At 40.9% G+C, this 27,797-nt stretch overlaps 1 long non-coding RNA gene and 1 pseudogene across 1 annotated transcript; one reads left to right on the top strand and one right to left on the bottom strand.

The window, feature by feature from the left end:
- Nucleotides 1–27,797, bottom strand: part of LOC117534283 — an 865,641-nt pseudogene that overhangs the window by 392,261 nt on the left and 445,583 nt on the right.
- On the top strand, nt 21,846–25,850 carry LOC117534314. The gene is made up of 3 exons (XR_004567180.1): nt 21,846–24,187; nt 25,645–25,713; nt 25,810–25,850. It is a non-coding gene; the product is annotated as an uncharacterized LOC117534314 (long non-coding RNA).

Raw genomic sequence — 27,797 nt, 5'->3', positions numbered from 1 at the left:
TTCTGGAGATATGAGATCGCTACTGGCTCCAGAATCTCAGTATGTACCTCGGTTTGTGGGTTTTCTCCGGAAGTTTTTCCTTGTACGATGTGAGGGTCTAAGGACAGAGGGTGTCGTAATTTCATACTGATATTCTGTAAAAACTGTGAAGTCCACTGAGACAAATGTAACATTTGTGATATTGGGCTATATAAATAAACATTAATTGATTCCGATATCTCACTGCATTGAGATTGCCTTCGATGATGACAAGTTCTGTTTTACCTGTGAGAGAGATGTGAGATGACGTTCCCACACATTCTTAGGTTCCACTGTCGGTGCTGTCGACACCAGCGCAAACGAGCCTGGCGGTGAAGGGTAGTCATTGCAGGCTTCCTGGAAGCCTTCTAAGCACGAAGACCGGCCATGTGCAGTCTGTTCCTCACCGTCTGATCAGCGATCAATTCTTGCCTGTAATCAGGTGTCAGTCACACACCTGCCAGCACTTGAGGCTCAAAACGAGAGTGAATACCAACAGAAGAATATTGCAGGGGATTTTGGCAAAAATGTTTGGGCCGCTACCGACACGGTTAGCTGTGTTGCTCATCCCACGAATGCACGATCCTTACAAGTTGTACCTCGTTATAAAGGTGTCTAATCAGGCTTTCCAACAATATAAATTGGTATTATCAAAGGGGAGTAATAATCGACCGAAATAATGTTTCCAAACTTTTTTTGAGGATTTTAGATTACATAGGATGAACATCCATCCACTCTGCTGGATTCTACCCAGATCTGCTCAAAATGCATGCAAAACATCTGGCTTTATCAAAACTCCTGCAGTTGTATAATTCGTAGATTCAAGTGTATTAGATTGTTGTATTGTTCTGGGTTAATAGTGAAGTGTATTAGATGTTCTGCACTGTTATTGTTATGTATTTAATATAAAGTGAAATACCCATAACAAAAACACAGAAAAGAGACTCACTTAAGGAAAAAGGTTCTAAACCAGCGAGAGTTCTTCATTTGCACATAAACATGGTAAAATATGTAAAGTTGTGACCAGATGGTGTCGCCCGCTGTGCATTTTATTGATTGATTTTGCCTTTTATATCACACTGCAAGTCTGACATTTATTAATGAGACGACTGGAAGTTACACTGCAGATTTAAACACTTATAAACACAGCTCAAGTCTTTCACAGCCAGAAATATTTTGTCTGTGTCAGCTTGTTTATTATATTGCCTTTTTTTTCACAGCTAGAAATATTCAAGCATAAAAATCAGTGTTTATTAAATCAAAGGGAAAGCAATCTTCTAAGACAACATTTTTTAAGCGGATAAGATCAACTCAGCAAACGAGACACATCAATCCTGTGATTTTTGGTCATAATAATACATAATTACAGTGTTTTGGGGCCAATGTCGGTTAAAAGCCAGCGGAAGGGTGTATTAGTCTGGGAAATAACTCATAAAGTTGTAAATTACCAAGAAAGAAACTGTGATACATAGGGGTGTAACGGTTCACAGAATTCACGGTTTGGTATGTACCTCGGTTTGGGGGTCACGGTTCGGTACGGGTTCGGTACAACAAGAAAAAGCAAAAAAAAGTCCCAAATGCATAATTTTAGATTTGTTTTTTATTTATTTTTTAACAGTAGTGCAAGTTTCAGTTTAACAATAAGGAACTCTAACATTTTGAATAATTAACTGTATTACACAGTTAAAAACAAACCACAAACAGTACCACACACACTCAGATGGCCATATTATCTATAATGGCTGATGTCAAACAAAAAGGTTCAATAAGCTGTAAAACTAAAAAGAATGTCTTGAAAATATTACAAAATAAATAATAGATCAATAAAAGGTGGGGTCCTCTACTATTGCATAAGGGTGCAGCATAGCCGTTGAAATATATATGCCAATAGCTTCCGTATATTTCTTATATGATGTAGCACGTTTGGCGTGTGTTACCATCAGTGGCGGCGCCAGAGATTTTTTCTAGGGGGTGCTGTGGGGTAGCTTGACGTTTCATAGAGGGTGCTCAAACATTAAGGGTTTCCCATTAATGCACCAGCGCTACAATTGAATTTTCTACTGCAACACTCCCCACACGCACACACAGTGCACCCGCGACTGTAACAATGAAGGCTCGATAATCAGCTCACGGCATATGTGTAAGCAGGGGTAAAGTGCTATTTTTACAAGTGGGGGAGTGGACCCCGCGTCCTCTAGGAGGGTCCTCACCTCCTCTAGTGGGGTCCCACTCCCCTTTTAAAACAAACCGTTTGAGACCCACTGAGATAACTAGACTAAAGTTAACTATCTAAACACAGAGAGTCCTTTACTTCACCTGAGCTGAGGTTACCTGAGACTCTCCGTCTGACAGGAGAGAGTTCTCCCTCCACCTTGTTGTTGAAAAAGCTCCTTATATCCGTTAGCTTAGCTAGCTAGCACCAGATGCTAACCACAACCATGGCCGTATCCACCATTGTGGTCACCGAGGTCCGGACCTCGGTAATTCTTTTTCGAGCTGTGTATATAACAAAACTTGTGAAATAATTGCACTAAACGGGGTTCTTTGTAGTACTACTTCCATTTACTGACGATGGGGGCGCTGCATAACTACATAGCCTCGATTAAAGCAAACAGAAGAAGACGACATGTATCAACAAACCACCGCAGCCCGGACTTGTACCGGAGCAGCGAAGGAGTGATGAAGTATCTAGAGATCTGAGTCCAATGTGCTGCTTGTGTTTCTGTTCGTCAGGACATCATATTACCTGCAGATCCTGTGTGAACGCTAGTCAGTGGACGTCCGACAACATGTACACTAACTTATATTGCAGCTATAGGCTATACTTTGGTTTAAATTGCGTGAATAAACTAGCTAGAGAGCTAAAGTTAATTACATTCATCCAATGTCAGAAGGATTACCTTTTAACAAACGTTGTAATGCTTTAAGGACTAAAAAACGATAATATTTTCACTTTGCTGTTAGCTCCAGCTAACAGGAAGTCACTCAAGTGTCACAAAGTAGGCTTGTTTGAGACGCGTTGCGGCTCGCCTCGAAAGCAGACGAGAATAGCCGATCGCAGCCAGGGGAGGTCTCAAAAAGCTCGCCTGAAGTCGGACAGCTCGGAGTCGGCTTCTTCTTCTTCTTCTCTCGGTTTTTTGGCGGATTGCAAACAGCTTGAAGGTGCATACCGCCACCTCCGGAGTCGGCTTGACTCGGTTTGCATTTATAAAGAATGCACACGTGTTTAATCGTTAATGTCAGATATGTACTCAGTAAATACATTTGTTCCTGCTCAAGATTAGATTCAACTTTATTGTTATTGCACATATTACAGGTACTGAGACAACGAAATGCAGTTTAGCTTCTAACCAGGTGCAACAAGCAGTAAAGTGAAAAGTAATGTACACAATCTACAGAATAAAATATAGAATGAATTGAATGATGAATAAACAGTGAGGGGTATGAATACACTGGATATCAGTTTGTGAGCAGTATGAACAGTGTGTATGAATATGCTAAGATATATAAAGTATGAAAACAGTAAGCAGTGCAAGTATAGTATACAATATATAGATATTAATTTCATGATGATAAACATTGTGGAACAATGATGAAAAATGTGAATGGAAGTGGCGACGTAAAACTGACACAAAACAACAACAAACTTTTGCCGAGCCAATTGGAGAGTTTCATCAGCAGCACGGGGTAAAAACCACCAATGAGCGCTCAGCTCGAGATACCAGCGAGTCGTTTCCCATCAAGCATTTCGCTTCCGCAGCCAGAGGCGCGGGAAGGTATTTTGAGTGGGGGTGCTGAGGTGCTGGACTCCAGTGAACACTATTACGGGCACTAGGCCTATAGAGCACGCACAAAAGCACTCCCCACACGCAAACACACAGTACACCCGCGACTGTTACAATGAAGGCTCGATAATCAGCTCACGGGATATAGGCAGGGGTAAAGTGCTATTTTTTACGAGTGGGGAGCGGACCTCACCTCCTCTAGGGGAGTCCGGGGGGATGCTCCCCCGGGAAGATTTTTGTTAAATATTGAAGTTAAAAGCATCAATCTGGTGCACTTTGAGAGCAACATTAAGAGATCTATGGATACATCTCTCAACACCCAGATGAAACACAACTGTAAACAGATTTACTTTTTCTTTATGGATATTTTACAAATCACTCCCCTTTCAAACTGTATTCTTGTTTTACTGCCATATAGTATTTCATAACTGTTTTTCCTTTATTCTCTTATTTGTTTTATAACTATAATGATAGTATGATGTGCTGCGGAAATAATCTTTTGAATAATTTGTGACCAAACCATTTGAGACCCACTGAGATAACATAGACTAAAGTGAACTATCTAAACACTCAGAGAGTCCTTTAGCTCACCTGAGCCTCTCAGTCTGAGAGGAGAGCTCTCCTCCAGCTTGTTGTGGAACAAACAGCTCCTTGTGTCCGTTAGTGCAGCTAGCTAACCAGATGCTAACAACCGGTCCCCTGCTGCTGGCAACCGGGCCACTCTCTCTCTCAGCGATCTCTCGCGCTCGCATCTCTACGCTCTGCATCTCTCTCAGCTCTCTCTCATCAGCTGCTCTCCTCTCCTCGTAGCTCTCTCTACTGCTACTCTCTCTCTGCTGCTCCTCTCTCTCGTCCTCTCTCGCTCTCTCTCTCTCTCTCTCTCTCTCCTCTCTCCCTCTCTTCTCCCTCTCTCACACACACTAAATGCGCTATTTTCCACACCACACACGACACACACACACACACCACACACCACAGAGACGAGCTTGATGACACAAGCACACTTTTATTTCCATGCAACTTCGTCTGATTGGTCTGGTGTCATGCCCTCTGTTGCATTCACTTGAACACTGGAAATTACAGTCCTGCCGTACTCTCTAGTGTCATGATGAGGTTCACGTAAGACACGGTTAATGTATTATATTATTGAGGTAGAATTATCCGGGGGCTACAGGAATTGTAGCCAACAATGTGGAATTTATTGGCTACATATTACACAGATTATGCACAGCGGGAGCAGCAATAACCGTCAAATAATAATTCAGACAGGGGAGCTCCGCACCCCCTGCCCGCCGCTAGGGGGTGCTGCAGCGCCCTCAGCACCCCCCCTTCCCGCGCCCATGTCCGCAGCCCGTGGAGAGGAACTGCGCCGCCTCGCCTCGCTCTCAAGGCTGCGGGCGTCTTTGTCCCGCGAGATTTCAACGTCAAGGCGAGCCTCCAGAGCAAGTCGGACAAAATGACTAACCATCATGCAACGCACTAGCAAGACGTTGATCGCAACTGCACAGGTCTCGCTTGGTAAACAAGCAAGCCTAGTAATTTAGCCTATGGGTAGGTCAAAAATCGAATGGGTGCTGGCCATTGGCCTAATCATATCACCTGTGTTGGCTTTATGTTTTTGGTCAAACATTTGTTTGTTTCACATTTGCATTGATGTAATCAATATTTGTTCTAATTTAATTTAATAAAAATAATAATAATAATTTTCGAAAAAAACACATATTTCTTGGGGGTGCTTTGGCAATCCTGGGGGGTGCTTCAGCTCCCCCCTGTCACCGCCCCTGGTTACCATTAGCAAACCGCACCGCTGTCGAACAACGCCGACACACCGTCCTCCTGATCCACCACTCACACTCCATCGTTATTGTAGTCCACAGGGAACCCGAAATGTTCCCACACAGCTGATTTAAAAGAAGCAGGTGGGTCAGGTCTTCTAGCTCCTGTGTGTTATTATCTGAACTCCCAATACTAACTTTTATTCTTCTTGTATTTTGTTCGTTTTGTTGGGTTTTCTTCTTCTCTTTTTAAGGGCAGATCGCAAATAGCTTTTGGTTGCATACCGCCACCTACTGATGATACACGATTGTGTATCATCATGTCATCCCTCTAATACACCAGCATATCGAAAAACATAAAACTAAGAAACCATAAAATAAATAAAACAAAACAAAAACAAAAAACAAATCATCCATGGTCTATTCTAACCTACTGTTAGATTATTTTCCCTATCCCAGTTTCCCTCAAAAAGGTAAACAGTGCCTTTCTGGTAGCTCTTACTCCCTATCCATCTGTTCCCAGAATACCAACTACATTCCACTCCCTCTCTGCCTCTAAAACGTTATCCCTTAATTTTCCTCTTTCGACTCTATAGGTGACACAGTGTAATAAAATATGTTCCACATTTCCCCTAACTCCACAGTTCCCACACTTGTCACTGTCACTTTTCCCCATGACATACAGAGTACCATTCAATGCAGTGTGATTTAGGCCCAATCCCAAACCACTCCCTCGACCCTACCCTTCCGTGACCGAGTGAACTCCGTGGAGTGACACATGAGGCTCCCTCCTGTCAGATGGAGGGAGTAAATACAGCGGCAAGCTTTGGGACGGCCTCCCCTCTCTCCGGCAGAAACAGGAAATGCCGTAACTGTAACAACGGTTTCAAATCAGCATCTCTTAGACAACAAATGTAAATTAATAACTAAAATAAAACTCCAAACATCTTTCATTGGGTTTTTTAGTTTTAAACCTGATGTTTATAAGCTTCTTAGTTTTTGCAACAGTCTGTAAATATACACAACTTTATAATAAAATGCACACATTTACCTTTTTCTAGACTAAACACAGGTATGATGCTAAGTTAAAACATATGAGGTCATTAACATCGCAGTTTATCAGTGGATGTTTGCTGGAACTACTTGTTAACAGCTTGTTTCCTGACGGACACACACAGCGTTGAGACCGGTCAGGTAGAGACCGGTCTCAAGTCAGCATCGCTGCAGACTCGCTGTTTGAGTGGTAGCGGTAGGGTTAGGGTTAGGCTAATGTTGTGAATCGAGTGGCCCATGGTAGTGGTGGGGTTATGGTATGGGCAGGCGTATGTTATGGACGACGAACACAGGCCACTCAATTCACAACATTACCCTAACCCTACCCCTAACCCTAACCCTAATCCTACCCCTCACACCAGATACTGACTGGTTTTCGGACCCCCCCAGACCCCCCCCAATAAAGCAAAACTGCACGTTTCAGAGTGGCCTTTTATTGTGGCCAGCCTAAGGCACACCTGTGCAATAATCATGCTGTCTAATCAGCATCTGGATATGCCACACCTGTGAGGTGGGATGGATTATCTCGGCAAAGGAGAAGTGCTCACTATCACAGATTTTTTCAGATTTGTGAACAATATTTGAGAGAAATGGTTATTTTGTGTAAATAGAAAATGTTTTAGATCTTTGAGTTCATCTCATGAAAAATGGGAGCAAAAACAAAAGTGTTGCGTTTATATTTTTGTTCAGTGTATATTATATTCATAGCAGCAGTCTGATCACATTTACTGTTGTTTGTTCTTCCAGGATTATGCCAACACGATCCCGGGTCACGGTGGCATTATGGACCGGTTTGACTGCCAGTACCTCATTGCCACATTTGTTAACGTCTACATTGCCAGCTTCATCAGGTAAACACACAGCTATGGCTTGTTCATATGTTTTATAACCTAATTAGCAATGTACAGTGAAGGAATTCATCATCAAAGTTAGTCGTTATTTATTTTATTTCCGACTGTAAGAGAAAGCATTTTATTTCTTGAAGAAAGCAAACTGTTGGTTGAACATTAAATTAGCTAGCTTGCTAATAACCATTAAAGAGTTATCTCTGTCTCTTCTTGAGTTGTGTTATGTCTTCCTCTGACACTGAATAAATAAACAAACATGAAACAAAAGTATGAATTTAGTTTGAGACTTTTCAGTATTGGTTTATATCGCTGTAGGGTGCCTTTGAGACTTCATGAAAAAAAAGATTTTAAATGTAACTTCATATTGAGTTCACTATTTAGATCAGGCTGTAAAAATGCTATGCAGTCAAGCTCCAGCACTTTTTATAAACAAACTCAAAGCAGATAAAGCACGTGGTTCCAGCTTGAACCCTCAGAACAGGAGCCCTCAAATTTAACATGTTGATATTTTTTGTTTCAAATATTTTCATTGAGAAGATGCATACAAGTGTTATCAATGGTACAGACTTCTTTTCAACATAGAAGACAAACAGAACAGCCAACAAGAGATAACAAAGACAGAACATAGCATGACAGGAATGCCATACTTAATGACATACATAGTCATAGTGGGAAAGATACAAAATAGTATATACAATTAAAATAAATAAACTTAAAGGCTATGTTCATATTTTTTGTATTTATTCTTCTACCGCCCATCAATTTATTTGGGATCGATGGTGAGATTTGATGGTTCTAATCTTAGTAATTCCCCTCCCTAATTATCTCCCCTCTCCTCTCAGGGGCCCGGACCCCAGCAAGGTGATCCAGCAGCTCCTGGCGCTGCGCATCGACCAGCAGCTCCACATCTTCAACTCCCTGAAGGCTCACCTGACGGAGAAGGGTTTCCTGCCGGCGCTGGAGGACGTCATGGCCTAGAGTAGACCCCCTCACCCACTGTGGCTCACCCTGAGGAGGAGGAGCGAGAGGAGGGCAGCACCCTGAGGACCCCCTGCTGACCCGGGACACTGGCAGTGATTTGTGTGTGAGCGAAAAACACATCAGAGAAAAAAGAAAACGACAAAAAACGTCAGCTTTTGTTCATTCCACGTCATTTGGTTTGGGAGTCCAGTGTTTGTGAGTTACTGTACTGTTACACATTTCTGTTATAGACGACTTGTATTATCACTGTTGGTCAGATAGACATTTCTACCTGGATATCCTCTATATACCTATTAATGTGTGTTTTTCAGTTTGAATGCACTGCTCTCAACACTCGCTGTACTGTATTGTTACCCCCCCCCTCCTCCTCCACAGATTCTAAGTTGTTCTGTCGTAATTGTTTATATTCATACATAGATGTTTTTTATCTAAATGTCGTGTTTTATCCACTCTGAATTCACCTTTGCCATTCGCCACGTGCATTTATATGTGAGTTTGTGTCTGTTTTTCCTGTGTTTTCGGTGCCATTCATCATTTCATAAAAGAGCCATTGACATAATTTCATCATGTATTAACACAAAATAATGTCCTGAGAAGAATAGCTAAGTTACCCTGAAGTGTTTGACAGGATCAGTTACAGATACAATCCTCCATACAAGAATAGTGTTTTATTTTGAAGGCCAGTGCGACTGACACCAGCACCCTCTCAGAATAATGGTCAATCATTTGCAGAAAAACTCTCTGTGATTTTGTTGAATTGGCTTATTCTCTGGGACATGTTTTGTAAGCTGGTGGGATTGGTGCATCTGTTTGTTACATTGGTAGAAACAATAATGGTTTCTACACTGCCAATATTTGCTTCTTTATGTTGTAATGTTAGCAGCTTCAGGGCAGAAATACAGATTATATACAGAATATTTGTATCACTGGTGGACCTGTGTGTGTGACGGCAGCTGTGCCAGATGTGACCAGAAGTTTTTCAGAAAGGACCCTTTGATATTTATACCAGTGGCAAATGTTCACTTCATTTGGTAGTTCAAATATAAAAGATTCTCTAATGTTGAGTTCATTTTGTTTTGTTTTCTTAAGGGGAAGCGCCCCAGGTAAAAATGTCCGGATGACGTCCGTATGAATTTTTGTTGATATTGATGTAACCCACTCAAATAATGCAGTGAGTTTTAGACCCTGTAATAAACAGCAGCTCCCACTTGGGGCAGTGCTGGGGCAGCAGAATCTGCATATGAGGGAGGAGAGGAAGAGCAGGCCAAGTGTGGTTGTTAATGAGGCTCAATGAGTGGCAGCTGAGTGTGGGCCCTGTGTGTGTTCAAATTGTTTGATGATGTGCTTTTTTGATGCTGCGGGGAACCAGGAACTAGAAGAACTGACGGAAGTTTTTGGAGCTGCAGTTTTTGTCTTTTACTCACCAGAAAAAGGATTCTAAAGGATTCTACTCACCAGAAAAAGGACTGATGGTCATTGGATTACCAGAGAGAGAAACTACAGACTACCCGGGTTCGATTAATGTTGTTTTGTCCATGATAGCAGATTGGGTTTCACTGGGGTGGATGAGGGGTTTGTGAAATTGTTGTATGAATGTTTAATAAAATGCCGGCTATATTAATTTGATATTGTTTTTTCTATTTATATTATCTTCTACTCCTCATTGAAAGCAACCTAGTACATAGAAGTGTCACATTGATAAAGAAAGGGAAAGCAGGTTTTGCTTGTGCTTCAAACTTCCAAAAAGGCCAACAACTGGTACAAAGTTATATTGCTAAGTTCATCAACCAATGGTCACATCTTTCTGGGTTATTTTGGGAACAAACCTCTGTATTCAGTGTACGTGGGTCCATCTCTAGTTGGATACAGATAAAGGCTCTTATATGTCACCATAATCATCCAATCACATCAGGTTGTCAATCATGTCTGTGCAGATCCATCCTTTTGTTTCCATCCAATCAGAAAATATATCATTTATCCTCGTCAGTGAAAGCCAAATGAAGTACCTCACGTGTAAATGTCTCTCTCTGGTGTCACAACTGTCCAATAGAGAGCGCTACAGCTCCTGAGATGTAACACTAACAAGGGTGTAACTTTCGTTTGAGAAGTGGGGGGGGACACAAAACAGGGGGTCCTCCGCAATGAAAAATTTTCTCAATTTCCATCAATCAATCAATCAATGTTTATTTATATAGCCCAATATCACAAATGTTACATTTGTCTCAGTGGACGTCACAATTTAATTCCATTTCCTGCCTTTCTACAAATATATTAGGGACTATAGTGTTAACAAATCCAAGACAAATGTGTAGTGTATATAATGTGTGCACACTTATCTAGTATCCTATCCATGTGAACCTGTTTTTATTTGTGATTACCTCACATCCTCTAAGGGGTCCAGGGGCATGCACCCCCGGGAAGATTTGTTTTCTTTAAATTGAAGTTGAATGCATCAATCTGGTGCACTTTGAGGGCAACATTAAGAGATTTATGGATACAGTTCTCAACAATCATATGAAACAGAACTGTATATATTTCAATAATCAAAAAACCATTCGAATATGCTCACAACCAATAACACATCATTGATAAACTCCTCTCTCCTATCTTTATCTTACCTAGTCTGCATTCTTACTTTTTGTTTATGCATATTTGACTAATCACTCCCCTTTCATAAATGAGAAATGAATTTAACTTCTGTTAGACAGCTGAATAAATATTTACTGTGAATCTATGCAAAAATGTATGGCATGTATGGTCTAACAGAAGTTAAGTCAATTTCTCACTTATTCTGACAATGTACTTAACCCCAAATAAAAGAACCCAATAAAGAGTTGTTAAATAATAGTGAAGTCACGTTTTAATAACAATAACTCATCCCTCGAGTTTTCTTTTTGAGCTTTGCCAAAAGCCACTGTGTCAATTGTCCTACTTGGGTTGCCGTCCGGAGTTGTCCAATATGGCGGATCATCTCGCACATGCGCACTGCAGATCGGGCAGGGCTGCAGATCGGGTAGTGACACCGTCATTAAATCAGAGAAGAAGAAGAAGTGAAGTTGACGTGGGTTTGGCAGGACAAGTAAGGAGAGAACGAGGGCATATGGAGTGGAGAATATCACGTTTGCCAAAGCAATCCCATTTAGCAGTGTTCCCCCATGGCTGTTCCCAGAAGCTAAAATAGCTATGAGTATTGTAGAAAGGAACAAAGAGTGGCAAATAAATGGAGTGGGAATTAAAACAAGTATGTATCTGAATGAAAAGTACTACAATTTCCTACAAATTTATACAGATGGTTCTAAGAACAAGGAAGAGTGTGTTGGAGTTGGCATATACATCCCAGACTTTAAAATATCTATTTTAAAAAGAGCGTCAGATCAATTATCAGTGTACACAGCAGAAATGCTGGCAGTAATAATAGGATTGCAGTGGGTTGAAGAGGTCAGACCAGATAGGGTGGTTATATATATACAGATTCATTGTCCATATTACAAAGCATACAATCAACAACTACTAGAGAAGACATTCTCATAGAACTGAATCATAGCCTGTTAAGACTGCACAGAAGCGGCATATATCTACAGTTCTGCTGGGTGCCTGCACATGAGGGGGTGAAAGGGAACGAGTGAGCTGATAAATTAGTAAAAAGTGCACTACAAAAGCAAATAACATTACCAGTTCAACTTGGTAAAGGGGAAAGAAAAGCAGTCATTAAGAAAAAAGGGATGGAGATCTGGCAGAAGAGGTAGGAGGAAGACCAGAAAGGCAAGGACTATCACAAAATACAAAAGACAATTACAATTCATATTTATAAAGAAAGAAACAGAAGGGAGGAAATCATGATGGCTAGACTCAGAATAAATCACACAGCATTGAATAGTACGCTGTATATCATGGGGAAAAGTGACAGTAACAAGTGTGCGAACTGTGCAGTAAAAGAAGATGTACAATCTTGTTACATTGTGACATCTTTAAAGCGGAAAGAGAACAAATAAAGGCTAAAGTCTTAGAGGTAGAGAGGGAATGGAGTGTGGTTGGTGTTTTGGGAACAAAAGGAGAGGGAGTAAGAGCTACCAGAAATGCACTGCTTAAATTCTTGAGTGAAACTGGGGTAGGAAAAATAATTTAACGTTAGGTCAGGAAAGAACATAGATTTGTTTTTTGTTTTATTTATTTCATGGTTTTATTGATTTATTTATTTTTATTTATTTGTATTAGAGCATAAATTAAAGAGTTGGAATGATGTGATGATTCATACTCTTGTACAGTAGGTGGCGGTATGCACCTTTTAAGTTGTTTGCAATCCGCCAAAAGCAAGAGAAGAAGAATAATAAGAAGAAGAAGTGAAGTTCCCAGCTCTCTCTAACCTGGATCCAGGTGGCGTCTCGTCGCTACGGTTCTCTCTCTCTGTGTTCCCGATAAAGTGTGTGTGAGCTCCAGCTCTACTGATCCATCATCTGTGTCTCTGGATAAACCTCCGAATGGACTCTGTGCTCTTTTTTCTGGAGCGTTTACCTCGGACTATAGGAGCTAGCTTAGCATGCTAGCTGGAAACACGTTAGCAACACTAGTCAGATTGAGAGTTTGATGAAGAGAGAAACGGTGTGTTTAACGGAGTTAGCAGGAAAAGGTGATCTAGTAAACATGAGTAAAGTCCAAATGCTGCTGTCGTTGAAGAAGCAGCGACTCACTGCTGCTGCTGAAGATATATTTGCTCTGTTTGAAAAAACGATAGCAGAGCTCGAGGAGGAGCTGTCTCTTTCCAAAGAGGAGAACGAGAGACTCCAGAAACTACTGGACGCTGTTTTACAGCCTCAGCTTCGGATACACAGAGCAGGTCTGTTTCCTTTACTCTTCATTAACACTTTAAACTAGGGGTGTTCAAAGTACGGCCCGGGGGCCAAATGCGGCCCGTTGGCCATTTTGAATTGGCCCTCAGCAAATTCAAAAAGTATAATGAAATATGGCCCACAAATGAAACTTGTGCTTTTCTTATATTGTACTTCTTAAATATATATATGTACAAATATATTACACGGTAGTATTCATGTGTTAACCAGTTAAGCCCCCAAGCCTGTTTTTCAGGCCTCAAGCTTGAAAATGACATTCCCAGAACGAAAAAAAACCATTACTTATAGTGAAAACCACCCTTGAATGATGGGATAGTAAACTAAAAGCTTTATGAATCCAAACTATAACTTAAAATAAGTACCCAGTATCAAGATTGATGCAAAACAAGTGACATTTAACTTCTTTTTTTTAGAGAGGTTTAGCAAGAAAAATCACTTTTGGGGTCATTTGGGTGGATTTCCCATATCTCTGGCCCCCCTTGGTCGATGTTGATGATTGGCACCTCTTTTGAACCGTTAGAGCCAATTGAATCGAAGGGGAATTTCCTAAATCCACCTGCACGTTACCAAATAAGGAGTGAGAGTGATGCACACGCAGTTTGTCTAAACCGAAAGCTATGTTACTCTCTGAAAACTGAAAAATAGTCCTATTGCTGATGGATTATCAGTAATCATTTCAAAGTGGCACAGACACATTGGATTAACCCAGTGGTTCTCAAACTTTTTCTGTCATTCCCCACTTTGAACAGATTAACACCTGTTTCTCATCGCTCCAATAAAATGGTAGGCCAAGCTTAATATTGTCAAATGTATTGTTCTAAAACAGGTAGGGATGGGTATCGTTAGGATTTTATCGATACCGGTACTGCTTATCGGTATCGGTATTTTTCGATACTTTTCAATAATTTGGTGCTCATAATTATGGACATGAATACAAGATGTGAAGATTAAACAGTCATTTTATTGTAATTTTCTTGCAGAAATAACTATAACTTATACATTAGCTCAGGGCCGCCCCTCCCTACAGGCCAATCACGCAGGCTGCATGGGGCCCCGCCTTGCGCAGGGGGCCCCGCCCATAGGGCCTCAACTGCTGTGCGCAGTTCTCCGCTCAGTTCTCCGCGCACCCCCCGTGAGAGTGAGAGATGACAAGGGGAGCACGTCTGTAACCCGACACCGTTGCAATGAATCGACATCTGACCAATTACGGCTTTGATACGGCCACTAGTGCAGGTGAAGAGATGTCGGTGAAAAGACAGTTTCAGTCCGGCACAAGCAAGAGGGAACAAAATAAAACATGAAGAAACTAGAGCATCACTCGAAGGTGGGTTATTGTATGAGTCAAATGTACAACTTGCGAATGTTGTGTAAGTCAAATTGCCAATTGCCATATTAAAACATCAGCTGCAATTCACGACATGAAGAAGGCAGTCTCTGCATAGCATATAGGCTAATGGGGATGCAGTTATTTCCAGCATTCTTTATTTACCATTCATTCAAGTATGTGATGCCTTTTATCTGCTAATGTACAGGAGGAAGAGTGATAAACTGTCTTTCTAGTTGGCTTACTAACAGTTAGTAGTTTACAGCCTAAAAAACATGCAGCATTTTTCCCCCTTTTACTAATTTTTATGTCAATTTGCACATTTCATGGTGATGCTCAGCCTCTCCCCTTAACTCCTAACAGTCATCATCATGTCAACCACAACACAGAGAAATACTGATAGAAATGTGTGTGTAGTTGTTGATACATTGCTGACAGAGGGAACTACATTTGAATACAGATTTAAGAAGTATCAGTTTTTGAGCATGTCATAAGCATGTTTTGTCTTGACTATATTACAACTATATTATAATAAAATAATATAGTATTTATATTATTGAATTGATTATTATTATTATTATTATTAGTAGAAGTAGTTTATTTGCATTCATTATATTTTAATCTTTTTGAGGCTAGTATTTGGCAGGAAATGCAGATGTTTACCTCACTGTATAAAAAAGTAACTGTTGATAATAATAATAATATACAGGAATTATATTTGCAAAGTAGCCTACTTTGTTTCCAAAAAAACATTTTCCACTCCTGTCGGTTGGGGGGGGGGGGGGGGGGGCCTCATCTCACAATGTCGCTTGGGGCCCCAAGTTGGCCAGGGGCGGCCCTGCATTAGCTTCTCAGAAGCCTGGCTCGCTCTATCATGCTTTTTTGGGGTTGTCTATCATGCTTTTTTGGGGTTGTCCCTCAGACAGAGGCTGAAAAGAGGCATTTTTTATAACATTTTTTAACATTTGTAAATCTACATCTTCATCCAGACATTTCAAATCGACAACCTAGCTCGACAAGAGATCCTTAAAACATTGACATCATGCAAAACTGTGATATGAAGAAATTGGTCAAAAGGCTAAGATGGCAAAAAGATAAAGTCGTACGTTGTATATTATTCTGGATTGTACTTTTAAATCATCACAAAATAAATGATGTGCTGAACTGAAACACGTCAAAATGTGTCTGAAGGTTTAAACATGGAACAAAGTATTTGAGCTTAAAATATGTCAATTCCTAGTAAACGACCAACAATTGCTGAACCATACATTGAAACGTTGACCTTTAACATTTAAAAGCAGTTTTCCAATTCACAATGACATCTGTAAGTTTAACTGGTTTATAAAGCATTAATTGAAAGGCCAAATTATTATAGGTGTAGGAGCTCACATTAATACACTGTCAGTCAGAGATGGGGACTCGAGTCTGTGACTCGGACTCGAGTCGCACTTAAGTCGCACACACAGAGACTTCAGACTTGACTTGGACTCCTGCTCAAAAGACTTCGGACTCGACTTGGACTCGTGTTTTGGGACTCGTGAACAATCATTGTGTTTTCTATTTTTGGCGTATTAAAGGTGGGGTAGGTAAGTTTGAGAAACCGGCTCGAGATCGCTAGAATTTGAAAATTCACAACCGGAGAAAATCTGCCACTTCCTCACAGAGCCCCTCCTCCAACACACACAAACGCGCACATGACCAATGAGGGCACGAGATCAGTTTGTGCCCCGATGGGAGGCTGACAGGCAGGTAGGCCATCCAGTTATTTTAGCCGGGCCGGCTATCGGGATGTTAAGAGCATTCCATGGAATATAACAAAAAGTGTATCTCGAGCCGGTTTCTCAAACTTACCTACCCCACCTTTAACATTAACATCATGGTAACACCATGGCGACCGGCGGCACACCTGCAGCTGTACCGCTTGTTCAACTATAAAAACTTCGAACAAAACGCCGGCGGCACCAACAAAAAAAGCGCACACTGCAAAGTCTGCAATATTAAAATCAAGGATGCTGGTGCAACAACGTCAAATTTCATCAGGCACTTGAAAACTCACCCGGAGAGGTCAGTCACATTAACGCATATGGACGGTTAGCAAACATGTTTAGCTCAGCATCAGCTATGTAATGTTAACTTAGCTTGCTACTAGCTTTGTAACTGAATATTTGAAAAGATGAGTGAATGTTTGCTTGTCACACTTGTTTGCGTTGAGTGGCGTTGACATCCAACTCTTGACATGACATAAAAAAGGTCGGTAACGTTAATCATTACGTTCCGCTGCCACCATCTACTGGCTAACGTTAAACGTAGAAAAATACATAGTTACATACATAAATACATCTGTCGGTTTATAGGCAGGTTACAGGTTTATTGTTGACCACGTAACGTTAATGTTACAGGTTTATCAGGTTACCATTACACTGGGTTTGAGTGAGAGGATAGAGGAATATGTTTATTTATAGTAGACTTAAAAGATGTAATTAGAGACCCAGTGTAATTAAACAATACGGTTGCAGAGGTCAACTTTTAACATTTTTGTCCACTGGCCAAATGGCTAGCCTAGTGAATGTTGACATTTTACCAGCCACTCAATAGATTGCCATTGTTATTTTTGGCTGGTGCGTGCAACATACAGTACGAGCCACTTGCATGATTTACCAGCATTTGGCTGGTAAATGGTGTTAATGGTAGATATCTCTTTTGGAACAGGTCATGTTTTAATATCACCAGTTCAGTATATTTCAGATAATATTGCAGCAATAGTGTTTTAGTTGCAAATGGCACAGAACAAATGTTTACTTTTAAGTACTTTTAACACAGTTTCCCTGCGGGGGATTAATAAAGTATTTGTGATACTGATTTCTTATTCTGAAGTGTTTTGCTTATAAGTTGTTTGCATTTAGCTAAACTGTGATGTTTTTCCTCATATTGCATTGCAATAGCCTGTTTAAAGGAATGGTATGCTCATGACACTCATTTTTAAATAATTATCATCCGATAAAACAGACCAGTCTCTGCCAGTCTTTTTTTTTTTTTTTTTTAATCCGATGACATTATCAGTGATTTTAAACTGATTTAATTACCGAAATAACATCAACACTGTGGGCGGCACCATTTTACCGGACGTGACGTAAACCATGCGTTTGGTTTCGAGGACACGTTGATGTTCATGTTATTTACTGTAGTTACTCTCTTCAAATATGCCTCATTGTATCGCGAAACATTGCCACAATTCTGATAGGAACAATCAACGGAATGCTCGGTTCCATCTGTTGCCAAATAAGCGTAGGAAGTACGTTCGGAGGCAGTGGCTAGCGAAATGTGGCCGGCCCGAACCGAAAGATCCACAGGCGCATGTATGCAGCGAACATTTCAAGTTTCCGGACGACTACTATGAGTATGATAAAACATAACATGGGATTTATTGAACAACCATTACTTAATGGAGATGCAGTACCATCGGTCTTTCTGGTGTCATCACCGACCAGGACACCAGTTCGGCCAGTTGAGAAATCGCCCTCTGCAAGTGTGAAGCGACGGAGGACCAGAAGTAGTGCTCGGAGTAAGAATAAGGTATGTTATAGTGCATTTCCATTGCAGCGGGTAGCCCCATTTAAACGTCCTTTATCGTCCAGGCCAGGCCAGTTTTTGGTGGCCTTTCCATATAGCGTAGTACCGGCTAGTGGGTGTTTTCCCCCAGTTTTTCCGGCCCCATAAAATCGTGGTTCTAGGGCCAGGGACAACGAGGCTGAGTATGATAAACTAGAGAGGGAATCGCTAGCAAGGGTGGTACTACATGCATACATATCTAGTAATCAAAATCATTGTATCTATTAAGTAGTACTAAGTAGGCTCGAACCTGTATGGCTGAATTCCCCCATCCAATCTCTTCATGTTTTCGTGTGTTTACAAAGTGAACGCATGGATGACGTCACGACCATCACGTGACTACTGAAAATGACCAAAATGGCAGCGGCCTGACGGAATATACAGGTTTTGATAAAAAAGAGCTATAAAATCATTATATACCGGGGAATATCGCTGATTTCTTCAGGGTATGGTTTAAACATAATGTTTCACTAAATACTGAAGTTTTGATTAATTATCTAATGAGTGGAGCATTCCTTTAAAGTGATCATATAACAAACAACTAATCAGTACTGATACTGTATGCTAATAGATATAGGAGTGATAATAATACAGTAAATGCTTTGAATTTCTTAGATATAGCTGTGCAGTATTCTTAACAGACTGGATAGCAGCAGACAATAGAAGGCTTATTACAACCAGAAGAGACATGAGACTTTTATTTTTTAGAGACTTGAGACTTGACTTGGACTCGTGACCAAAGACTTGAGACTTGACTTGGACTTGCAAAAAAAGACTTGTGAACATCTCTGCTGTCAGTGTTAATAAGCTAAAAAAAAGACAAGGCGATGTGCCTGCAAGACTTCACTCAGGTAAACAAAACATATTACCCGTGTGCAGCAGCTAACCTGCCTGCGAGCCTTCGCTCAGGTCACATTTACACACGGCGCGGCTGAAGCCGCTAGCACTATTAGCACTAGCAGTATCGCTAGCAGCCACATTGTTTAGGCTGTGAAATATGCTGCACCGTTTTAGATTCAATGAGTGTCTCGTTTGCAAATGCTTCATTAAGTTGCTTGTGTTACCCCCTTTACAAGCAACTAATTGAGTACATAGATTGCACCTTGCACTATCGCCACTACATCTTTTAAAGTGCACCCAGACCTTCGATCGCTTCGCTCTGTCCGCCATGGGACCCGTTTGCAGTGTACATTTCTGCAATTTAATTATTTTAACATGCTTTATTTGGGGGTGGACCTAACCTCCTCTAGCGGGGTCCGGGGGCATGCACCCCCGGAAAGATTTTTTTTTTTTTAATGTTGAAGTTAAATGCATCAATCTGGTGCACTTTGAGCACAAAATGAATTTATGGATACAGCTCTCAACACTCAGATGAAAGGGAGCTGTATACTTTTTCAATAATCCAAACATCTTTTGAATATGATCACAACCAATAACAAATCATTTAAACTGGTTTATTCTTATCTTATGTTACCTAGTTAGCATTCTTTCTTTTTATTTATGCATATTTTACTAATCCCTCCCCTTTTATTTTATTTTTTTTATTGTCCTGTAGTATACATTGGACTGATTTCTTACTTATATTTTTTACAACTAGGCTATATTAAATTGATAAAGGTGTGCTCGATCTCCCTCTATCCCGCTCGCTCACAGAGGCTGTGTGCTCCTCCCTGGCGATGATGGCTTGTGTTAAAAAATTATAATAAACATAGGCCTATTTGTAAAGTGGAGGGACACAAACGGGTTTTCGAAAAGTGTCACGGTTAAAGTCCTTATGAAGTGGTGAGGTGACGCTCCACATTGCTTTTCTTCCCGACTGCAACGCTGTTGTGTGTGCAGGGCCGCCGCTTGCGGACAGGCAAGGCAGGCAACTGCTTGGGGCCCAGTGGGGTGGCACATCTTTAAAACGACATCAGTGTCGTTTTTTTAAAAAAAAAATGTTTTTTAAATTCAACAAATTATACAACAAATACAATTAAACTGACATCCTACATTGTCATAAGCCTTCATCAAATTCAGTTCATCTACAATAGTGGGGGGCCCCATTATTGTAGATGAACTGAATTTGAATGAGTGGGGCAATGCGCAACGTTTGCAATGACAGACAGTAGGAGACCTCCCTAATGGGGCCCCACCTTATCCATGCTCACTCCGGTCAGTGTCGCAAATCGCGTGCATCATTGTTTACAAAATAATCCTGATGACAAGGAAAGGCACTGAAAAATGAAGAGAAATTATCTTTCTGGAAGCGAAAAAAGGAAGAGGAAAAAAGATAAAGATGAGAGAAAAAAACAAGACAGTGGTAAGTAAGTTGAGTAGATAACGAAGAAATACTAAATAACTAAATGTTGCTAGTCTAGGGCAGTGGTTCCCAAACTTTTTGTGCCCAAGGCACACCAAAGGACAAGTACAAATCTCAAGGCACACCTATATTGCAAAATAGCCCTTATAACACGTGTTATCACTCATATCATGTAAAATATCTGTAAATGTGCATAATTATTTACTAATGCAAAATAAAATGTGACAGACAACTATATTACTCATGAAATATCTATTAACGAAATATTTCAGAAATTAATTTGAAACGTTATCAAATTAGGTTTCATCAAAGCAGCAACACACTCATTTAAACCAGACAGGTCACAACATTAAAAATGAGGCAAAGGAAACTCAGCAGAAATTCAGCACAGAGAACTGTCAATGCAAGGAAGCTGCACTGTGGTCCTGAACTACAAATTATAAATGTAACATTTCAGCAATCAGCATTGAAACATGTGCTATTGTAAATATTTTTGCCGACTTACAAATTAGTGAGATACATGTGCCTGTCGGGGGCGCACAGCATTTTTTAATCCTTGGTGGCACTGAGGAGAGGGCCACTCGCAAGTCCTGTTCAACAGAGAGCCGTGACCTCTTGTTGTTCTTCATGTAAACCAGAGTAGATAACGCCAACTCCAGAGATGGGGTCGTTACTAATCTTTTAAAATATATTACATATTACTTTAAAAAAGTAATATATTACACTACTTCGTTACTATCTACATAAAGTAACTCGTTACTTTACTCGTTACTTTACTCGCCGAGCACGTACGAACTGCGCATGCGTGAGTGGCAATAACTTTCCTTACCAGCAGGCGGCGGTATTGTGTATTTGTCATTCAAAACAGGCAACAACCGGAAGACAGAGAAGAAGAACAGACTGCGTGATATAAACAAACAACAAATAGCGTGTGCGGTAGCTTCACCTTAGCATGTGTTCTTTGCAGGTGCTTGTTGAGGTTTGACCACGTGGTGTTTACAGCAGTGGATAACAGCTTCTGGCCTGGACACAGTTTGCACCTCACCGTCACATTCCTGTCTATTCTTCGGACGAACTCAAAATAATGGGCATACCTCCACCCCTCGAAAGTTATTGCTGACTCAGCCATGTTTATGCAGCACTGCACGTGGAGATGTGGACGCACAAGTCGCGCAGATTACGTACATATAAACCTACAAAGTACTGATATAGTAAATTAAAAAATAATTATTTTTGTGTAGTTGTATATTGCAATAATAACGTATGGTTGTCACAAAATCCCACGGCACACCCGGACTTGCCTCACGGCACACCAGTGTGCCGCGGCACACCGTTTGGGAACCACTGGTCTAGGGATAGAGAAACTTGAATTACGTAACTTCCACTAGAATCAAATTATTTATTTATTATTAACTCTGACGTTTAACATGACATGAGTTAACCTAGCAGAACAGTATCTGCTCTGCTGGCCGTGACATTACCGAGTCAAGTCTGCGCAGCCGGGTCGGTACAACGCCGTTAACCTATTAGCTTAGCTTAGCTAGCTGGCTGAAAGAACGTAAAAGCTAGAAATTACAGTTGCTGTTGACGTGTTAGCTTAGCTTAGCTAGCCGGCTGAAATAACGTAAAAGCTAGTAATTACAGTATTAACACGTCTTCATTAATCTTTTTGGCATTGTTACTAAATATAGAGATGTCCCGATCCCCGGATCGGATCGGCCCCCGATACTTGGTTTTAAGGTGGATCGGGATCGGCAGATCCAATTAAATATCATGGCCGATCCATATTTAATATTTCCCATGATTCCGTTGTTTGTTGTTGTTGTTCTTTTGCATCAGCCGCCATTATCGAGTTGGAAAAGTGGAACAGACACATCGTTAGCTAGTTAAAATGTCTGCAGTTTGGCATCATTTTAAAATAACTAGAAGTGAGTCGCCGACTGCGACATGCAAAGTCTGTGGTGTGGAAGTCTCACGAGGTGGTGCTAACAGGGTCTCCTACAACACCACAAACCTAATAAAACATCTTAAAAAGCACCACCCCGACGAACACGCCGCCTACTGTAAAGCGACAGCGTCTGCGACTGATGGACTCATCAACAAACACTGCGGGACAGCTTGAAACGAAAGGATTTACTTCTTCGAGACTCCGAGAGATTTCGCAAGATTACTGAGCTGATTGTGGAGTGCATAGCAGAGGACGACCAGCCAATTTCACTTGTGGAAAACTCCGGTTTTTGTCGTCTAATAAATTATTTGGAGCCGCGCTATGGGATGCCATCCCGCCATTACATTGCTGAAAAAGGCATCCCAGCCCTGCACACCAAGGTGCGTGAACAAGTGCAGCGGCACCTAAAGGAGGCTACCTCAATCGCCCTCACCACTGACCTGTGGAGTTCAGGTGTAGCCCCGATGTCGCTCCTCAGTCTGACCGCCCACTGGATAGACTCCAGTTTTACTTTGCACAATGTGGTGTATGCAAGTGAGCTGCGTGGCTCTCACACACTTCAATGCGTATCCGGAATGCTATAGAAGAGATGCTCGCCAAGTGGGACATCGATAATGACAAGGTGCATGTTATGAGAGACAACGCCGCCAACATGAAGAAGGTAAGCCTTCTTGTTATTGACCACTGATGTTTAGCTACGCATTACCCACGTCAGTAAAGTTCATGCTAATTCCGTCAACAGCATCTTTTAATGAATGGTCATGGGGTAAACTTCCATTTGATGATTTTGACATGATATACTAGATGTATATTAAATGTTCCCTATTCCTAATTATAATTACGTGTGCCCTGGATTTATTTAAAATGATGTCTAGATAACGTGTCTTTTAGACGGCAACCACATCAACAGGCTAGCAGAAAAGTTAGCCTAGCTTGTTGTCAGCTAACTCAAGTCAGCTTAGCCACTAGCACTAGTTGTTATTGCGACAGCAAATAATTAAAACGAAACATTAATATCCTGTTTTATGTCTTATCTAAGACTACAGGCTTTCAATACGTTTGTTAGACTTGGAAGTAGCCTACCGTATTAATGACAAAACAGCTAGTTTTGAGAGGCTACCTATCAGCAGGAAAAATATTCAGTGCAACTTTTGAGATGTTAAAATCTCCGTTGCTACATTGGTTGACCCAAGATACAAAGAAAGGCAAGTCCTGTTTGTTTCAAAACTTATTTTGCGATATATATAATTGCTCAGGCCTAATTAATTCACCATTTGATTATAACATCAAAATAAATGTTCCAAATGTTGTTCTATGACATTGACAACAATAACTTCGATATGCTAAGGGAACGACAAAATATGTTAGGAAACAAATAATTATTTTTAACTAAATTAAATTCTATCCATTTTCAGATTATTCACAAGTCCAGACCACCAGGAGCTTGCCAAGGAGGCTCTCATTAGAGAGGTGGAGATCATGGAGAGAAAGAGGAAGGCTGGCAGTGAGGTGTCTGCAGAAGAGCCTCCAAGAAAGTCACCACGTCGAGGCGGTGTAGGCTGTGCAGCTGCAAACAGCAGCTTTGTCAGTCTATATGACGAGATCTTGGAGGGGAATGTGGTGGAGTCGAGGCCTGTGAGTACGTCAGCAGTCGTCACTCAGGTGGAGGCCTACCTGGCTGAACAAACCATCCCAAGGTCAGATAATCCTCTACACTACTGGCGGGCACATGCTACACAGCGACCCGCACTGGCTGATACAGCCATGAAGTTTCTTTGTGCACCTTGTACATCGGTGGACAGTGAGAGACTGTTTAGTGCAGTGTTGAATGTCCTTGATGAAAAAAGGAACCGGTTGACAGCCGATAAGGTGCAGGTGTTGGTTTTCATAAAAAAAAAAACCTGCACTACACTTTGAAGAAGTCAGTGCAGTAGATTAAGATGGAGGAAATAAGGAACTCTATTACACTGTAAAAATGTTTATGTTTAAGTTTAGTGATTATATGTCTCTGAGATCCCTTAATTATCCACACTGTGAAAAATAATAAGTTCAGTTTACTTGAAAAAAGGGTGGAAACTCGTTGTCTCAAATAAGTAACCAAAACTTTGTGTACGTTATGTTTACTTTATGTGTACAATTAATGCAAATATTTTTAAGTTATGGTTACTTACTTCCAAGAAGTAAAGTTTAGTGAAGCTTACTTGTATTTACTGCTGTTAAATGAGTAACCTTTTGAGTTGTAAAGGGTACTTTATGTTGGATAGTAAAGTTTACCTGCAGAATATTCATACTATAGTTTCTAACTACTGGCGACTTGAACAACCAAAGTCCTATTTAACAGAATAAAGGGAACTGAAAGATCAATTTTTTTTAATTATTATTGCAAAAAAAATGCTCTTATTTGTGATAGTGAGAGAATAAAATCTATTGAGCACAGCTTGGGTGCTTGTCTATTTCTTAATGTATACAAAATTAAATGCTGTTTGCCAACACAAAAAGTGATATCGGAAATCGGTATCGGGAAATATCAGGATCGGATCGGAACCTATATGAAAATATCGGGATCGGAAGCTAAAAAATTAGATCGGGACATCCCTACTGAAATAAACATGGTCTCTGCCATTTCTACATTAATGTTTCACCCGTTGTTTAATGGGACACCAGTAATGGAGTAATTTGGAGGGGGAAATCAGCTAACTTTTTCTGTAGGCTAGTTAACTGATGAAGCTGTGTCCGACTGAGCTAACTGTCAAGCTATGAATGTTAAATTAGGAAATTTAGATGCAAGACATTTGGACAAGTGTACTCTAAATAACTTATTGTTAAGTTAGTGTGCTATGTGTTGAGTGTATTTTATTGTATTTTGCTTCTCTGTAGTGTACTCCTAGTGGTTTTATGATTATACTGAAAACTGTATATTTCAACCTTAGTAGCCATAGTGCAGGCTCCAACACAATCCTCTGTATTGGAACCATGTTCACTTACATTGTCCCTTTCAAATGAAATAGAAATAGTAAACAATGAAGAATAGTGGAAGCTATACCCAAAAACAACATTCGAAAGCTGAATATGAGGAATTTGAATTATATAAAGTGAAAGCATTTTGAATTGTTAACATGTTAGTTATAAGTTTCACTTTATTATCTATCCTCAGGATCCTTTCTTAAGTTTCTGGCAGCAGCAACGGAAAAGGATAAGGTGCCCCCTCCAAATGCTGATGATGGTAAGTTAAGTATTCCACTTTTAATTGATTATACTGTGCATTGCACTCCAAAGATTCCTTGTAACAGGATATTCCCTGTTTCCTTTTTGGTCATAGCAGTTCAGTCTACATCTACCTCCAGTGGGGCATCAACATCTGCCTCCAGTGGGGCGTCAACATCTGCCTCCAGTGGGACAGCAACATCTTCTCATCATGAAGATGACACGTCAACCCCTACCTCCAGCAGCACTACCACGACTACAAAAGGTTTGATCACATCAGACGACCCTGCACAATGGCCAAATGTCCTAAATGATAGTGAATAGTGTGCACTAGTAACAAGAGGACCAATACAAGAAACCGATATAGTCTTTCCGCAGAATACTGAAAAAAACTTCACTTAGATTTACAAAGGAAAACTATTCTGGTTTTAATTGTTCTTTATATTTATATGTGTGATTTATTCGTTTTTGTATGTCTTTTATATTCATATTACTAACTAATAACTAACTTTGAAAATAACAAAAATGCGAAGTTATTAAATAAAAAAACTGTTTACATTTAGCAATTTTTTTGTTGGTGTCAGATTATTTATAACACAATGGTGATGAAAGCTGGTTCGAGGGGCCCCCAGTGAATTTTTGTCGAGGGCCGCCAGAGACCCTAGAATTGGCCCTCTGTGTGTGAGAGAGTTTTACATGTCTTTTAAATTATTCTGGTTTCAGTTGTGTTTGTGTGAGCAGGCTCGGATTGGCAATCGGGAGATTCGGGACTTTTCCCGGTGGGCCGCTGCTATTGGTGGGCTGCTGCCTCCGGTGGGCCGCTGGCTCTGGCATAGGTGAGCCATGGACTTTCACTGCGCCGGTACCGCATCCGCCGCCATAAAAACCCGCCGTTGCGCGGCTCCGGCACAGCGGCGCTGTGAAAGTCCACCGCCGTTGCGAGTCTCCTGCTGTAACAGTCCACTACCGCCTGCGAGGACCCAGGTTCGAAAAAAGTATTTAAAATAATAATAATTTGAAACTGCGGTCAAAGATGTGCGCGTAGTGATGCCCTCGCGTCCGTGCGCCTGTTGGGGAGGGCAGCCGGTCGTCCCGGCGTTAAGCAGACACGCGCGAGTCCACCGAAATGAGCCGTTTGTGATTTCTATGATTTTCGCGTCCCAGACTCCCAGGTACTCCGGCAGCGACCAGAAAACGGATGTCTGCGCGCCGTCTCGAAGGAAAATAAATGTCTCTAAAGTCTCGTCGAGGATCGATTATGGAGGAGGCTGTCTTGAGGAGCCGTAACCGAGGATACACTGATTTAGAGGAGAGAGGAGTCTCTCTGGAGGAGCTATAACCGAGGGTACAAAGATGGAGAGGAGAGAGCTGTCAAAGACTCCTTGTCTTCACTAGCAAATCTTTTATCACAACTAGACTACAAGGAAATAGTGCTACTTGGAGATTTGAACTGGGACTGGTTAACTGCAGTGTCAGAGGATTTTAAAAACCTTTGTATCTCTTTAAATGTTACTCAGATTGTTGACAGTCCTACTCGCCCTAACATTAAGTCCCCTAATAAATCCTCCCTAATTGATCTCATTTGAACTAATGTTCCCCATAAATATTCATCTGTGGGAGTATTTGCAAATGATCTGAGTGTGTTGTAGCCACAATTAGGGACACTAAGGTCCAAAAGGTTAAACCTCGCATTATCATTAAGAGAGACAAAAAACATTTTGTGGAGCAGGGTTTTGTACATGATCTGTTTGGGTTTGATTGGGGTAAAATCGATCTGTGTGCTGATGTAGAAACCGCATGGTCTTATTTTTATCTTGGTTTTATGGAGATCATTGATAGACATGCACCCCTGCGTACATTTAGAGTAAAAGGGACGAGACAATCCTTGGTTTTCTGCTAATCTGTCCAGTCTCCTTCATGAGAGAAACAAGGCCTGGGCAAAGGCTAGGAAATCAGGCTCAGAGGTAGAATGGCTGCATTTTAGGCAGCTAAGAAATAGCTTCACTTCACATATCGAAAGTGCTAAATCAAAGTACTATCTGTCAGTAACCACAAATAATCTGAATAATCCTGGAAAATGTTGGAAAGCCATTAAATCGTTAT

Source organism: Gymnodraco acuticeps, unplaced genomic scaffold, assembly GCF_902827175.1.
Source record: "Gymnodraco acuticeps unplaced genomic scaffold, fGymAcu1.1, whole genome shotgun sequence".
NCBI classification, from domain to species: domain Eukaryota; kingdom Metazoa; phylum Chordata; class Actinopteri; order Perciformes; family Bathydraconidae; genus Gymnodraco; species Gymnodraco acuticeps.
Note: the sequence above shows the minus strand (reverse complement) of the source record. Positions and strands in the feature narration are given on the sequence as shown.